At 44.6% G+C, this 17,617-nt stretch overlaps 1 protein-coding gene across 1 annotated transcript in view; it reads left to right on the forward strand.

The window, feature by feature from the left end:
* The window catches only part of ATF1 (activating transcription factor 1), a 355,624-nt gene that overhangs the window by 286,478 nt on the left and 51,529 nt on the right, over window positions 1–17,617 (forward strand). The gene's annotated exons all lie outside the window — the stretch shown is intronic.

Below are 17,617 nucleotides of genomic sequence, written 5' to 3' on the forward strand. Positions count from 1 at the left end.
GTATGAGCACATGGCTAGAGCTGTTTCCCAAAAGATGAAGTCCCGATACCGATGGACAACAGTTGTAGTGCGTGTTTATGCACTTTTAACTTTTTCCCTTGATCTTCCTTGAATGATCTACGGAGATTGTTAGTTCTGTTAGTTAAGATGTCCTTTTTTTGGAATGGATTTGACTGCTAATTAAAGTTGGTATGCACCATTTTCATTTTTTAAGGCCCCATTCACACCTAAAAGCGCAAAACGCCGGCGATTACAGCCGGCATTTTGCGGGAGTGATTTTTCCACGATTTAGCACTTCTATAGCACTAAAACGCGATCGCCGGGAAATTGCTTGAAAATGGTGCAGGCTACACGTTTGTGTTTGGCGATTTGCGTTTATTGCCGTCGATTAACGCAAATCGGCCAAGTAAGAACGGCCCGATAGGGTATTCTAGCACTAGTGCTTGAGCGTTTTGCTGAAATCGCCGGAAAAACGCTCTAGTTTGAATGGGGCCTTGTAGCTTTAATGTCTCTCTTGTGATCATGAATAGCTATTTTGGATTCTACAATTTCTCTACTTGCAAGCTTGAAAACTCAGCACATTAAGCTGTGTATCCCCAGATTCTCTTCCAGTTTGCCTGTCCCTTTCCCTACTCCAAGGTACATATCCTATATAATAAAACCCGTGTCCCTGCATTTGCGCTACTGCGCATATGCCGCAGGGACAGCCTGGGACAGGAGCAGGATGGGCCAGGGGGGTGGGCAGGTGTGCGCACGCATGCGCGCTGGCATGTGGCGGCGATGACAGACCTAGAGCCCATTTTTAACGGGCTAAGGTCACTTTTGCCACAAGAAGACTGGGGCAGTTAACCCATCTATAATGACTGTACTTTTCACTTAAAAATATGACTTTCAAGAGGTTTCGTTTCTGTTCCTCTGTGGTTATTTGTAGTAGCATAGTGTCGATAAACTAGGAAGATGGAAAGTATGCCTTTATCATATAATAATGCTCCTCTTTTCTTATTAACTACTATTCCTGTGTTCTTATCAACTAGTATTCCTTTTCCTCGGTTCTTATCAACTGCTATTCCTGCTATCAATCAGTGAGGTAACTTTTCAAAATATACTATTCTATTTATATAGCACTGACATCTTCCATAGCGCTTTAGAGAGTATATACATAGTCTTTTCATTAACTATTCCTCAGAGGATCTCACAATCTAATTCCTACCATAGTCCTATGTCGGTCCTAGTAGTCTAGGGACAATTTAGAGGGAAGCCAATTAACTTATTTGTATGTTTTTGCAATGTAGGAGGCACGGAAGAGCAACGCATGAATTTCCGAGTAGGTTTTATTCTGAATTCATCCAGGTAATTAGAACACGTGTGTGTGTGTGTGTGTGTGTGTGTGTGTGTGTGTGTGTGTGTGTGTGTGTGTGTGTGTGTGTGTGTGTGTGTGTGTGTGTGTGTGTGTGTGTGTGTGTGTGTGTGTGTGTGTGTGTGTGTGTGTGTGTGTGTGTGTGTGTGTGTGTGTGTGTGTGTGTGTGTGTGTGTGTGTGTGTGTGTGTGTGTGTGTGTGGAATGGGGTTGCGCGGGTGGGTTAAACTTGCCCAGGAGCCTTCTGCTTTAATCCATCCCACACAGTGTTGCAATTCATGGTCACGTGACTACCGCACTTCCTCTTTCCGGGTTGAAGGAGGAAGTGCGGTAGCCACATGACCGTGAATTATAACGCAGCGTGGGACGGATTAAAGCAGAAGGCTCCTGGGTAAGTTTAACCCTCCCTCGCAACCCCCCTTGCCCCCCACCGCTGGCTCAGGTGTGCTAATTACCTGGATGAGTTCCCGAATAAAACCTATTTGTTATTTATCCGTTGCTCATCCCTGGTAGGAGGAAACCGGAGTGCCCTGGCTGGGTTTCAAACCAGGGGTATGATCATTTTCCTGGGAACAGAGACAGCAGTACATAACTGTACTCTGTAGGTGCCTCATTTTTGGAATCCAGATTCTACGGAGATATTCCCAGCCAAGACCGAGTTTAATCTTAGAGTGGAATTTTCCTTTAAAATCACTGCCAAAGGTTTCACAACATCATACTTCGAGAGTTCTGCATTACAACTTTGCTGAATGCAGTAAATTACAATAATAGAGTTAAGAGGCTCTTGCTTGCAAAACCAACTTCGCCTAATGGTACTGTAAGCCATCTTACATGAGACCTATACCTACCTAATTATTCCTACATGTACTATGTACTTTGTGTCAACACACAAGTTATTTAACCTGCTGGGCGTTTTGATTATGCACGGCTGCGCATGGTTTTTTATACCTAATTTTTTTTTTTTTTTATCATGTAGCTAGCCTAGTGCTAGCTACATGATACCCCCCTCCCTGCCGTATCTCTCCCACCCCTCTGATCGCCGCCGGCGCCTATGCCCGTCAGGAAATCCCGTTCTGAACAGGATTTCCTTGAGGGCTTCCCCCGTCGCCATGGCGACGAACAGAATGAGGTCTTCGACGTCGTGACGTCACAGGAACTCCCGATCCACCCCAAAGCGCAGCCTGGCGGCGGGGTCTGTGGAGGGGGGGTTCCCTCTTTCACGGCGGGGAGCGGCGGCGATCGGGTAGGACACGCAGCAAGCAAAGTGCTGGCTGCGTTTTTTGTTTTTTTTTAATTATTAAAATCGGCCCAGCAGGGCCTGAGCGGTGGCCTCCGGCGTCTCTGGACGAGAACGCTAGGGAGGATAATTACTAGATCCCTCTGCACTGCTTTACGCTACTGAGATGAGCAAAGAAGGAATCTATTGTACTGTGCCATTTGGCAGGTGGAGGGAGTAGGAGAGCGTTGCGTACACAAACACCTCTCTGGTTTCCTCAAACTCCATGCCCCTGTTGCCTGCAGAAGTCATCAGAAGGGCAGATACTAAAGTCTTTTGAGAGGCAGTGAGGGGACAAGTGAAGCATTTAGGATTGACATACCTTGTAAGTACACTTATCCTTTAATAGAGCTCAGATTACTACAAATAATATCTTTACATTTTACATTTGTTTTCCCCAAAGGACATCAGAGGTGAAAAAAAACTGAGAAGCAATTTTATCTGTCCTTTTCCATCTAAAAATTGCTTTTTTTTTAGCTATCCCACAGTTTTATTTTAGATTTAAATCTACTTTTTAATTTTTTACGGTTTCATGGCCTTTTCTCAATGACACATTCATTAAAGTATGCCAGAGCTAAAATCTATGAGCTAGTGATCCTTTTTATCTCTTTCCTGCTCTCAGAAGCTATTTATTGCCAGGAAAGTGTTTTATGGCTGCAATTCCTCATCAGTGAGGGTTACTCTATAGTCCAACGCAGTCCCGACCCAGACAGAAACTGTCACTTGCATAAGTGATTTTTAACTCTTTCGAGCAGAGAAAGGAAAAAAAGGAACACAGCATAGTTATTTGTGTGCTTGGCACTGTACATACACATCTATCTCATCATGTCACCTTGTGTAAGGTGACATTATGAGATAGACATGTGTATTGATAGATGCACTAATTGCATAAAATAGTAAACTGAAAAGAAAGGTTTCTCTTAGAAAAACATTTGTAGCACAGCCATGGGCAACCAGTGGTCTAGACAAGTGTACTAATGCTTGTTACTCGACAGCATGACCATGCATAGGGCGTGGCATCTGTACAACTCACCAAAGCTAAAAATAAAACATTATTTTGCAAAAAAGAAATGGATACTATTTTTTAAAAAAATTCTAAATGCTGATTTTCAGGCTGTGTGCCATTTGAATTCACCATTGTCTGGCTTGGAACAAAGTTAATTTTCACCTGATTTTTCATAATAGAAATTGTTTTTAACATATATTGCTGTTTTTTTTTTATTCTGTGTAATTTTGTACATTTTTTTTTATTTATTTGTTAAGTATCTTACTCGTAAATAAAATAGAAAAAAAAAATCTAAACCTGATATAAAGAAAGAGAGCCATGCACGGTAAAAGCCTTTGCGTTTTAATTTTTTTTTGTGCTTTATTTATCATGTCATATGGTTCGCTGTTTACTTTTCAACCTAACTTACAAATGTGTGGAAAATTATGATGACCAATGTGATTCATTTGTATATATCTTGCTATATTGGACAAAAATTAGGAATTTTTATGTGGTGAACTATATATTTTCTTCAGTAGCAGATAGCAACCATTAAAGCGCAAACACCTCTAATTTTTAACTTATTCTATGGATGATACAGACAACCCATGGCTAGTTTGTAAAGGAAAAACAGGTGTGGATGATTAGTAATCAGGAAGGACAAAAGGGAACCTGTTGTGGAATTTACACGGCCACTCTGACACAGTTGATAAAGTCGATTTAAAATTGCCTGTGTGACTGAAGGCCGCTAAATTGCACTTGGATCCTATTTTCATAATCCGTTAACTTGTGGCTGTTATGGGTTACAATAAAGTTGTGTTTGTTTGCCACAGGTTGTTCCATAATGTTTACTTTTTACATTGTTCTTCTGACATACATTCCAAATAATTCAGTTACTAATGTTTTCTGTCACTTGTTTATTCCTTTGGTTTTTAATAAAGTTAATTTCAATATGTTTCCTGTTTAACATTAGAAATGTGACATTAAGTTGTTGATTGCTTAAATGACATTGTAACAGGACAGGCTATGTAGTGTGTACCTTAAGACCGGATCCACACTTTAAGCACTTTTGTGAGCACTTGTGTTTGATTAGCGCTCGCTGAGCGATTGTTAAAAAATCACTCCCATTCAAGTTCATTAAAATCGTGGTAAAAAACACCGCAATTGTGTACGGTTTTCCGGTACATGATCGTGGTGGTTTTTACGCATTTTTACCACAATTTTAATGGAATCGAATGGGAGCTATTTTCTAACATGCTCAGCAAGCAATAATCAAACGCAAGCGCTCACAAAAGCACTTAGTGTGAATCCGGCCTTAGTGAACCAGAACTAAAAATAGGGTGCCTGGACCACCCCAATATCAGTAACCATCAGGTTTCGGCTGCAGGAGGTGCTCATCCTGCCCATTTCTGATAACCCATTCTGTGAAACCTCAACTCTCCTATGGAAATCCCAAAAGTTTAAGGTGCCCATACATTAGGTCATTGTTCACTAACCCTGTCCTCAAGGCCCACCAACAGTACATGTTTTGCAGGAAACCACAAACATTCAGAGATTTTAAAACCTGGGCACGGGGGAATATTTTACACTTGGGAACACCAACCAGGAGTCCGCTGGGCATGTTGGTCGTTGCAATGTCAGAAGTTGTTACCATCGCACACCGCTCGAGCACTTGCGACCAAGATTTTCCTGCATGTCTGATCAATCCGTTTTCACCCCAGGAACTAATCAAAGTATTAATCGGGTGGACATGTTGCGTCAGTGATTGTCCTCCAATTCAATCGGCCTGCAAAATCGCCTAATGTATGGGTACCTTTTATAGATTCAAGATTTGTCTAGTCCTACCTTCAAGCAAACCATTCTTGGGTCCAGCAATGTGTTCTTCAGGTAGTATGCATCATGCTGGGAGGAACTCTCGGTACACAACAGGAAAATTCTGAAGATTTAGGGGCCCATTAAAAAGGTATCTGTCACAGCCAAAATCATATGGTGCTGTCTATGTTCTTGGGCTTATAGCGGAACTGAAAAAAAAACAGTGTTTCACTTACCTGGGGCTGCTGCCAGCCCCTTGCAGCCTTCTTGTCCCTCGCTGGTCCTCCACGATCTTCCGTTCTCCCGCCACCAGATAGTTTCGTTACCATGAACTTGTAAGTCGAAGACAACTGCGCCTGCGTCTTCTCGTTTGAGCCCGCAATAGCGCAGGACAGGAACGCAAAGAAAAATGCGTGGCCAGGGGGGTGCAGTTGCCGCGTCGACAGTAATGAAACTAGCTGGCGACGGAGTATTGTGGAGGACCAGCGCGGGACAGGAAGGCTGCAAGGGGCTGGCAGAAGCCCCAGGTAAGTGAAACACTTGTTTTGTTTTAGTTCTTCAGTTCCGCTTTAAAAGACACATCCAAGCTGCTGTAAAAAAAAAAAAAATCTACTTACCTGGGGTCTCATCCAGCACCTTGCAGCCATCCTGTGCCCTCACCGCAGCTCCGCTCCTCGCCGGTGGCCCGGGGACCCCTCCGGTGCAAGATGCACACTGCACCTGCGTGAGCGGCTCGGAGTCACACTGACATAATCCGGACTGTACTGCGCAGGCACAGTATTTCTGCGCCTGCACACTACAGCCCGAATGATGTCTGTGCGACTCCATAAGCCGCACACTGGATCGCAGGAAGATGCCAACCTGGCGAGGTCGGGAACTCTCAACCGGAGGGGCCCGGGAGCTGCGGTGAGGGCACAGGACGGCTGGAGGAAGCCCGGAGTAAGTCGATTTTTGATTAATTTCCCTGGACCTTCCCTTTAAGGGCACTTAGCATACCTTTTCAATTTAGTTCACTTAAAACTTGACCTTAACCACTTGATGACCCACCCTTTACCCCCCCTTAAGGACCAGCGCTGGTTTGATTGATCTGTGCTGGGTGGGCTCTGCAGCCCCCAGCACAGATCAGGGTGCAGGCAGGGAGATCAGATTGCCCCCCTTTTTTCCCCCCTATGGGGATGATGTGCTGGGGGGGTCTGATCTCTCCTGCCTGCTGTGGGTGGCGGGGGGGGCACCTCAAAGCCCCCCTCCGCGGCGAAATTCCCCCTCCCTCTCCTACCTGCTGCCTCCCCCTGGTGTTCCGGGCTGCACAGGACGCTATCCGTCCTGTGCAGCCAGTGACAGGATGTGGTCTGTCACATGGCGGCGATCCCCGGCCACTGATTGGCCGGGGATCGCCGATCTGCCTTACGGCGCTGCTGCGCAGCAGCGCCGTACAAATGTAAACAAAGCGGATTATTTCCGCTTGTGTTTACATCTAGCCTGCGAGCCGCCATCGGCGGCCCGCAGGCTATTCACGGAGCCCCCCGCCGTGATTTGACAGGAAGCAGCCGCTCGTACGAGCGGCTGCTTCCTGATTAATTAGGCTGCAGCTGGCGACGCAGTACTGCGTCGCTGGTCCTGCAGCTGCCACTTTGCCGACGCACGTTATGAGTGTGCGGTCGGCAAGTGGTTAAAGTGTATTTATTTGAATAGTTAGCCTCTAGTGTAATGCAATGGAAACTGCACACTTAATTAAAAATTATATTTCTGATAAAAACAACTGTTGGCATTGCTCATGTGTTAGGGCCCGTTTCCACTTGAGTAGTGCGAATTAGTCTCGGAAATGCAAAAACGAATTCGCACATGGATGTGAATTTTACTGCAAATTCGCAGGCGTTTTCACATATGTTAATGAGTTTGCGAATTTAACCGTGCCTGTGTGCTTTTACGTTGATTTTATGCGAAAACTCCCGCAAATTCGTGGTAAAATTCGCATACGAAAACACATGCGAATTTCCTATTAACCAGTTCACCCCCAAGGGTTTTTATCCTAACGGACCAGAGCAATTTTCAGTTGTCAGCGCTCCTCCCTTTTATTCCCTAATAACTTTATTACTACTTATCACAAGAAAATGATCTATACCTCGTTTTTTTCGCCACCAATTAGGCTTTCTGTGGATAGTACATTTTGCTAAGAATTTTTTTATTCTAAATGCATTTTAATGAGAAAAACAGAAAAAAAAAGAAAAAAAAATCATTATTTCTCAGTGTTCAGCCTTTATAGTTTTAAAATTAAACATTCTCCTGTGGATAAAACAAACACGTTTTATTTGCCCAGTGGTCCCGATAATTAAACCGTTTAGATTATGTCCCTACCACAATGTATGGCGACAGTATATTATTTTGAAATATAAGTGGTTATTTTTCTGTTTGTTCTGGCCATAATTACAAGCCCCTATGTAATAAATTAAAATTAATTTTCCCCCATAAAATATAGAATAAAAAAAGCTGAGTCCCTAAGGCAACTATTTATTTATTTTTTTTAAGCTGATTTTTTTTTTTTACAAGTGTTTTTTTTGGGGGGGAGGGTTGGAAGTGTAATTTTATTAATGATGTGTATATACTTGAAAATGTATGTATTTTGTAAGTGTAATATACTTTTTGGCCACAAGATGGCGCTGGTGAACACTCATAGGACGTGTTCACTTTTTTTTTTTTTTTTTTTACACACTTTATTAAACTGTTACATTTCCTGTTTATGTGAATGGACGCAGCCGCTGTTCGCGGTCACGTCCATTCACTCCAGGCACTGCGATTGGGTAGAGGACTGTTCAGTCCTCTTCCCCAATCGCCCAGCACGGGATCCCGACGGTAATGGCGGCGGTAGCGGCGGACACACGGCGGTAGCAGCGGCGGGAATGCGCGACGTATTAAAACGTCATGTTGCTGTTAATAGCGGTAAGCATGACGTTTTAATACGTTAGGATGGCGGTAAATGGTTAAATATATTGTATGTGAATCTCAGGGCTCTGCCGTGCACATTTTTTTCTGCACAGAAAAACGCTCAGAAGTCCTGACAAGTGGAAACAGTCCCATCCACTTGTATTGTCTATGCAAATCTGCATGCCGGAAACGCATGCAGATTCGCACAAGTGGAAACTGGCCCTTACTGATGGTCACGTCTAAGAAAACTCATGGAGAATCATGTGACTTGTTTGAGCAGCTGATAGATTTGCAAGGCTCTGATTTGCTGCGATAACTTCCTGCTTCAACACATGATTGTGATTAGCAAATCCGAGACTTGCATATCTATCATCTGACCAAACTGATCACAGTATTCTCCATGGGTTCTCCTTGACATGACCACCACTATTCACATGGTCTCTTCCACTGATGGAGCCAGCCAACCAGTGGCTGAAGCATAGACCATAGTCAATGGGAATATTAAATGAGATGCTTATAATTCTAAGATGTTGCAAATGTTTTCTAATGTAATGCAAATTTATGCAGCTTTGAAATGGACCGTTCAAATGCTGCAGCATTTCATTGGTCCATTTACAAACTGCATACATTTGAATTGTACTACAAAGGCAGATAGATTCTGGCACTCAGTACAAAAAGGCACTTTATTTAACCACTTGAGGACTGCGGGCTTTACCCCCCTTAAGGACCAGAGTCTTTTTTTCCATTCAGACCACTGCAGCTTTCACTGTTTATTGCTCGCTCATACAACCTACCACCTAAATGAATTTTACGTCCTTTTCTTCTTTTCTTATCACTAATAAAGCTTTCTTTTGGTGCTATTTGATTGCTGCTGCGATTTTTACTTTTTGTTATATTCATCAAAAAAGACATTAATTTTGTCCAAAAAATGATTTTTTTTAACTTTCTGTGCTGACATTTTTCAAATAAAGTAAAATTTCTGTATACATGCAGCACGAAAAAATGTGTACAAACATGTTTTTGATTAAAAAAAACCCCATTCAGCCTATATTTATTGGTTTGGGTAAAAGTTATAGTGTTTACAAACTATGGTGCAAAAAGTGAATTTTCCCATTTTCAAGCATCTCTGACTTTTCTGACCACCTGACATGTTTCATGAGGGGCTAGAATTCCAGGATAGTATAAATACCCCCCAAATGAACCGATTTCAGAAAGAAGACATCCCAAAGTATTCACTGAGAGGCATAGTGAGTTCATAGAAGATATTATTTTTTATCACAAGTTAGCGGAAAATGACACTTTGGGACAAAAAAAAAAGTTTCCATTTCTTCTAACTTGCGACAAAAAAAATTTAAATCTGCCACAGACTCACCATGCCCATCTCTGAATACCTTGAAGTGTCTACTTTCCAAAATGGGGTCATTTGTGGGGTGTGTTTACTGTCCTGGCATTTTGGGGGTGCCTAATTGTAAGCACCCCTGTAAAGCCTAAAGGTGCTCATTGGACTTTGGACCCCTTAGCGCAGTTAGGCTGCAAAAAAGTGCCACACATGTGGTATTGCCGTACTCAGGAGTAGTATAATGTGTTTTGGGGTGTATTTTTACACATACCGATGCTGGGTGGGAGAAATATCTCTGTAAATGACAATTTTTTGATTTCTTTTTTTTTTACACACAATTGTCCATTTACAGAGATCTTTCTCCCACTCAGCATGGGTATGTGTAAAAATACACCCCAAAACACATACTACTTCTCCTGAGTACGGCGATACCACGTGTGGCACTTTTTTGCACCCTAACTGCGCTAAGGAGCCCAAAGTCCAATGAGTACCTTTAGGATTTCACAGGTCATTTTGCGACATTTGGTTTCAAGACTACTCCTCACGGTTTAGAGCCCCTAAAATGCCAGGGCAGTATAGGAACCCCACAAATGACCCCATTTTAGAAAGAAGACACCCCAAGGTATTCCGTTAGGAGTATGGTGAGTTCATAAAAGATTTTATTTTTTGTCACAAGTTAGCGGAAATTGATTTGTATTGTTTTTTTTTTCACAAAGTGTCACTTTCCGCTAACTTGTGACAAAGAAATAAAATCTTCTATGAACTCGCCATAGTCCTAACAGAATACTTTGGGGTGTCTTCTTTCTAAAATGGGGTCATTTGTGGGGTTCTTATACTGCCCTGGCATTTCAGGGGCCCTAAACCGTGAGGTGTAGTCTGGAAATCAAACGCCGCAAAATGACCTGTGAAATCCTAAAGGTACTCATTGGACTTTGGGCCCCTTAGCACAGTTGGGGTGCAAAAAAGTGCCACACATGTGGTATCGCCGTACTCGGGAGTAGTATAATGTGTATTTTTACACATACCCATGCTGGGTGGGAGAAATATCTCTGTAAATGGACAATTGTGTGTAAAAAAATCAAAAGATTGTCATTTACAGAGGTATTTCTCCCACCCAGCATGGGTATGTGTAAAAATACACCCTAAAACGCTTTGTACTACTTCTCCCGAGTACGGCGATACCACGTGTGGCACTTTTTTGCACCCTAATTGCGCTAAGGGGCCCAGAGTCCAATGAGTACCTTTAGGCTTTACAGGGGTGCTCAAAATTTAGCACCCCACCCACTTGCCAGGACAGTTAACAAACCCCACAAAAGACCAGATTTTAGAAAGGATACACAACAAGGTATTCCATGAGGGGAATGGTGAGGTCATTGAAAATGTTATTTTTGTCACAAGTTAACGGAAAATGACACTTTGTGACAAAAACTAAAATCTTCTATGAACTCACCATGCACCTCACATAATACTTTATGGTGTCCTCTTTCCAAAATGGGGTCATTTGTGGAGTCTGTCCTGGCATTACAGGGTTTCTGCAATCATTACATGTATGGCCAGTATTAGGAGTTTCTGCTTTACTCCTTATATTGGGTATACGGGTAATGCACTCTGGGCTGAAAGGAAAAATGAACGGCAAACATACCTTCCTCCACATCAATGGCAGTGATAACCTCAGGAGAGAGACACTCCGTGCCACCCTGCACTCAGGGTGAGCCACCAACTTATGTGACTGGGCCTCAGAACTTTAGTATACAGCATTATGCCTGTAGTATACAGCAATATGCCTGCCAATATAGATGACTCTGTGTGGCATTAAAGTATCATCATAGGCCCAAAGTAAATCACATATAAACCGGGGGTGTCCACACTCAAGGGAAATTCAAACATGCCGTCTTATATCGCCAACCCAGGACAGATCAGCAATATCAAGCATGGAAACCGATCCTTCTTCTGACTTTTATGCTTACCTGTTTGGTTTTCAAGCTTACCTCTCCTCCCCCTGGGACAATGTGCGAAATACCACTGAGTGTGTGCCTACTCCTGTGTCTGGAGTTCCCTAGGTTCTAATAGTGTACCTGCTCGTGGTACCTCTCAAAGCACTCCCCTAGGCATAGGCCAGGCTGGTCAGGACATTTGGGACAATAAAAACTGGTGTCAGTCCTCCTTCTAGCACTGCTGCAGACACGACAACGTTTTCTTCGGATGCATTGACCTGGGGCACTCGGAAGCTGATAGGTGTAATGCCTTCCATGCAGTTGGCTAGTTGCATCTGGGGGGGCTGGCACCTTCTGGATACAGGAGGTCCGGAATGATCTGTTCCTGAAATTGAAGGAAAGATCCAGTTCTCCCAGCCTTACTGTAGAGAACAAAGCTGTTGTAAACTGCCAATTGAATCAGATAAAAAGACACTTTCTTATACCAGCGTCTTGTTTTCCGGGAAATTAAATAGGGCGCTAACCTCTGGTCATTGAAGTCCACCCCTCCCATGTTGACATTATATTCGGGGACGACAAGGGGCTTTTCAATGACCTTAGTTGCCCGTTGAATTTGGACTGTCGTGTCTGTGTGAATGGTGGACAGAAAGTAAACGTCCCTCTTGTCCCTCCATTTCACCGCGAGCAGGTCGTCAGTACGCAAGGCGGCCCTCTGCCCCCATTCAAGTCTGGTGGTAACGAGCCGTTGGGGGAAGCCCTGGCGACTAGGCCGCGCAGTGCCACAGCATCAGATTCCTTCTAACTTTAAGTGCTGATAGAGGGCCACACTTGTGTAATAGTTGTCCACATAAAGATGGTACCCCTTCTGGAACAAGGGTGACACCAAGTCCCACACAATCTTTCCACTGCTCCCCAGGTAGTCAGGGCATCCGACCAGCTCCAATTTTGAGTCTTTTCCCTCATAGACCCTAAAACGACATGTATAGCCTGTGGCCCTTTCACAGAGCTTATACAGTTTCACCCCATACCGGGCGCGCTTGCTTGGGATGTACTGTTTGATGCCAAGGCGCCCGGTAAAGCGTAAGAGGGACTCGTCTACGCAGATGTTCTGTTCAGGGGTATAAGCATCTGCAAATGTTGATGACAGGTGGTCTATGAGGGGCCGAATTTTGTGGAGCCGGTCATAAGCAGGGTGGCCCTTTTCATGACAGGTTTTGTCATCATTGAAGTGCAGGAAGCACAGGATGGACTCAAATCGTGTCCTGGACATGGCAGCAGAGTACAAGGGAACATGATGTACTGGGTTCGTAGACCAATACGACCGCAATACATTCTGTTTCATTAGTCCCAAGTGAAGGATAAGGGCCAAAAAGATTTTAATTTCGGAAACTTGGACTGGTTTCACCGGAAAGGCTGGGCATAGCTGCTCGGTGATGAATTGTGTGGCTTTACGGTTGGTTTCAACCACAATTAAGCCCAAGAGAACCTGGGCGATGAACAGCTGCAAAAAGTCTAGGGCCGTTCCTAGATGAGCTGTCGCCACCTGGACTCCAGACTGGGCGGTGAAAGGGGGCACTATGGGTGCGGCGGAATCAGGGGTTTGCCAATCTGGATGTGCCAGCACCTCTGGGAGTCTATGGGTACTACGGGCCCGTCTTCTTCTTGGTGGCTGCGACGGAGGAACTACTGCACGTGCCACCGTACCAGTTTCAACTTCCATGCTGGTGCTCACCACTTCACCAGGGTCTACGGAAGTACTGGTACTAAGTCCAGGAAATGCTGCGCTGCTGGTGCCTGCCTCACCAAGAAAACTCATCAGCGCTAGCACCACCCTGCTGCCCTTGAGGCGGATCCTGCGCCACCTGCGGTCTAACAACATGGGGTCTGGTACGCCTGGCTCTAGCCGGGACCAAAACCTCGTCATCACTTTCGGTCAGAGAACCACTGCTTTCCACAGGTTCAAATTCGGACCCGGATGATTCGTCGGCTGAGTCTTCCCAAACGCTCTCATCTGACTGGTCCATGTACCTGTATACCTCCTCATCGGAAATCCCCCTTCTTGCCATTGTGGACTGCTAAATGTATGGGGTTTTCCTCTGAGACTACCCAAAAAAAAAAAGAGCACCTACCTAGCAAAAGGGAGTATTATGAGAGGTATTGGGGGTGGTGGCGAGTGGGGTCTCAGAGGCAATCAAACAATCACGGGACAATCATATACAATTACAGCACAATCGAATCCAATCACTGCACAAGCAAATCTGATGCACTCGGAAGGTGGTGGTTGGAGGTGGTTATGGGGAGGGTGGGGTTGGGGGTGGCGGGAAGTGGGGTCTCAGAGGCAATCAAACAATCACGGGACAATCAAAGCCAATCACGGGACAATCAAAGCCGATCACGGGACAATCAACTCCAATCACAGCACAATCGAATCCAATCACAGCACAAGCAAATCTGATGCACTCGGAAGGTGGTGGTTGGAGGTTGTGGGGGGGAGGTTGGGGGTGGCGGGAAGTGGGGTCTCAGAGGCAATCAAACAATCACGGGACAATCAAATACAATTACAACACAATCGAATCCAATCACCGTACAATCAAATCTGATGCACTCGGAAGGGGATGGGGGTTGGGGGTTGGTGTGAAGTGGGGTCTCAGAGGCAATCAAACAATCACGGGACAATCAAAGCAGATCATGGGACAATCAAATACAATCGCAGCACAATCGAATACAATCGCAGCACAATTGAATACAATCACAGCCCAGTCAAATACAATGCACTCGGACGGTGATTGGGGTGGGGGGGGGGGGTTGATCAGGAGCCCGCACGGGGCAGACTGAGTCCTGATCTGATGAGAGGCAGACACAGGGGGTTACTGATCGAAGATCAATTAGTGATTGCTAGGGAGGACAGATGTAAACAATGAGCAGGGGATGTAATCAGGAGGGGGGTCTGAGGGCAATCGAGGGTCTGGGCAGGTGATCGGTTGCCCCCGCGGGGCAGTTAGGGTCTGCTCTGATGGGTGGGGGTGCTGAGGGGTGATAGACAGGTGATCAGAGGGGGATCAGGGGGTAAGATAGCTGTATACAGATGTATACAGTATACAGGGGGGTAGTCTGGGATGGGGTCTGGGGGTGATCTAAAGGTAGGGGGGGGATCAGGGGTGATTAGGAGGCAGTTAGGGACCTAATCTAAGGGATAGCGTCGATACTTAGTGGGAGGGGGGGGGGGTTTAGAGGGGTGCAAGGGTGCTGGCAGGGGTCTGCTGGGGTGATCAGGAGGGGTCTGAAGGCTGGGGTGGGAGATCAGGGGGGCTAGGTGCAAAAAAAACAACAATGTAGTGTATACTCACAATAGCTTCCTCCTCGCTGGTGGTCTCTGGAACAATGAGACCACGAGGCGAGGAGGAAGCATGTATAAGGCACTTTGTTTACCTAACAAAGTGCCTTATACTCATTGATAGGCGGATTTCTATATTCCTCCGCTCGCCGGCGCTGCTAATTGGCCGGCGAGCTGGAGGCTAAATGTCCGGCTATCGATCCCCGGCGGAGGATCGCGTCACGGATGACGCGATCGCTCCGCCCATGCCCGTACAAGGACCGCCGCCAATTGTACATGCAGTGGTCCTTGCGGGATCCACTTGCCGGCCGCCTCTGTGCAGTGGGCGGTCGGCAAGTGGTTAAACACGGTAAAAAGTTACATCAGAATACAAATGGCCAGTGTCAGTAAATTTGAATTGTATTAGTATAGTATGAAATTTGCATCAACTGAGTTATTAGCATCTTATTTGGCCATCCCTAATTGCCAATACCAGAACATTGATCACTTGTCTGGCCTACTAGAAGGCCAGACAAGTGATCAACAGTAATATACAGCCCTACAGAACAGAAGGGCTGTATTACTGTAGGGCTGTCATGCTAGTTACACGGCGTTAGTTCCTGCCTCCTAAATGTCTTTGGCTCAGCTCATTGGATCCCTGGAGTAAAGCCGATTACCTCCCCGAGCTTTGTGGGACACTGTTTTACTCTGCCTTTTAGGATACTGCAGGAAGGGTGAGGGAAGAAAACCAACACAGGGTGTATGTGTAAGCAAAAGCACACGCTAAACAGGGAAATCTTCAGACCAGCTTGTTTAAGTATTGCAGACTGAGGTTTTGGTGTTAAAGAGAATCTGTATTGTTAAAATCGCACAAAAGTAAACACACCAGTGCGTTAGGGGACATCTCCTATTACCCTCTGTCACAATTTCGACGCTCCTCGCCGCATTAAAAGTGGTTAAAAACAGTTTTAAAAAGTTTGTTTATAAACAAACAAAATGGCCACCAAAACAGGAAGTAGATTGATGTACAGTATGTCCACACATAGAAAATACATCCATACACAAGCAGGCTGTACACAGCCATCCTTTTGTATCTCAAGAGATCATTTGTGTGTTTCTTTCCCCCTGCAGCTATCTTCCACTGAAGTGTCAGGCTATTTCTTCCTGCAGAGTGCAGACAGCTGTGCCTGTTTGTAATTCCTCAGTATGTGAAAGCCCAGCCAGCTCAGAGGAGGATTTATCCAGCTTGTAAAAGATAATAGAACAGAGAGAAGCTGAACTAATCTAAATATCACACAGGCAGTGTGCAGAGAGGGGCCTGGATGGGGGAGTTCATAGCAGAACCACAACACTGAAGAACTTGGCAGCCTTCCAGACACAGGCCTGACAAGTCTGACAAGAGAGAGATAAGTTGATTTATTACAGAGATGGTGATAGTAGAACGTGCTGCAGTAAGCCAGAACACATTAGAATAGCTTTTGGAACTTGTAGGATGATAAAAAACAGGATGCTTTTTGTTACGGAGTCTCTTTAAGAGATCATAGCATAGGTCATGTGGGGGACACTTTCCAGTGAACGATTTCAGAATTTAATGTTCACAGTTACATGATGTAATAATGTACCAATGGATTTTAGTCTAGCCTCATGACCAGGCAGAGCACTCAAAATGGACAAGTGAAAGACTGCAATGATTTTCTGTGGGACATATTTATAAATCCCCTTGTGGAAAATTCCTGCTGTGCCCACCTTCATCAACAACTGGACAGAGTTGGCCTAATGCAAGTCAATGGTAATGCAGAGTAGCATGTTTTGTGTGTATTTTGATGGAAATGCAATGTTCTTGTCAGAAGCTTCCTAATCCATGCCATCTTGAATATCTGTCACAAGGACTGGGGAGGAAGTAGCATACTAGACAGCATTCCAGTAAGCAAAACATCCACCTGACAATTCTGTCATACGCTGGTGGACTTTCTGTCGACATGCTCAAAAGATAGATTTCTCTCAGCTATCATCGCCACACAGTGCACATCGATTTTTAATAGATTTCAGCATTTTAAATTATGAAAAATTAATAAAAGCCCCCCCAGGTGTCTCCCCCGCTAATGCAGAGTATTACTGCCACAAAACACCCTCATACTCGCAAAAGGTGGTTCCACAAAGTATTGACACTGGGGTGACCCTTTTTTGTTCCTCAGCTGTTGCTTTTTAAAAGAGCAAATATAGCTGGAAAAATTATTTTCATGTGTCTTCATGTTAGGTTGCAAATCGACAATAAATTTAGGTATACGGTCCCTACCTTTTGTTTATGCTACATGCTGTCGCTACCATTTGGAATGCCTTCCCTCACCCAATCAAGACAGCTCCAACCTTGGAGGCTTTTGAATAAAAACTGAAAAGCCACCTGTTTAGTCTGGCATTTATGATCGCACAACTTTCTCCCCTGTAACACATCACAAACAGCAACTATGTACTGGTCTGAGATAAGCTTATGTGCTTTTGGTTCTATGGGAGAAAAGCGTTTTACATATGTTGTGGTGTTGTTGTATTTTCTATACCCACCATATGTTGAAAACGTAAATAAACAAAAAATAAAAAATCCAGGGTAATTATTTATAATGAAAACATTTTATTAACAAAGCTTAAATGTTACATGCTTCCATTCCAGTGATTCTATACACTC

This window comes from Hyperolius riggenbachi, chromosome 2, assembly GCF_040937935.1.
Source record: "Hyperolius riggenbachi isolate aHypRig1 chromosome 2, aHypRig1.pri, whole genome shotgun sequence".
NCBI classification, from domain to species: Eukaryota; Metazoa; Chordata; class Amphibia; order Anura; family Hyperoliidae; genus Hyperolius; species Hyperolius riggenbachi.